The sequence below is a fragment of the Brassica oleracea genome, chromosome C3 (genome assembly GCF_000695525.1).
Source record: "Brassica oleracea var. oleracea cultivar TO1000 chromosome C3, BOL, whole genome shotgun sequence".
Classification (NCBI taxonomy): Eukaryota; Viridiplantae; Streptophyta; class Magnoliopsida; order Brassicales; family Brassicaceae; genus Brassica; species Brassica oleracea.
In genome coordinates this window covers 23,095,682-23,096,075 of record NC_027750.1, presented here as the reverse complement: position 1 = coordinate 23,096,075, position 394 = coordinate 23,095,682, and positions in this window count along the sequence as shown.

Here is a 394-nt window from a genome sequence, read left to right as displayed (position 1 = left end):
CATGATTGTCATGTAGCTTTTGCCGAGCTCATTCCAGCAAATGTCCATGAAACACTTGCTGGTAATTATAATTTTATAATATATATACATATGTTATGAAATATTATTAATTTGATTACTTTTGTAATATACAGCCATCGAAGCATTTTTCAGAGATCTTAGCACACGTACGTTCAAGGAAGAACTCATCGAACAACTTGATTAGAACATTCCGATCATATTGTGCAACCTGGAGAAGATATTTTCTCCTTCATTTTTTGACGTCATGGAGCATCTAGTTGTCTACCTACCGTATGAAGCATTGCTTCGTGGACCTGTTCACAACGGATGGATGTATCCGTATGAGCGACAGATGAAACATTTGAAGGGGAAAGCAAGAAATCTTGCAAAGGTG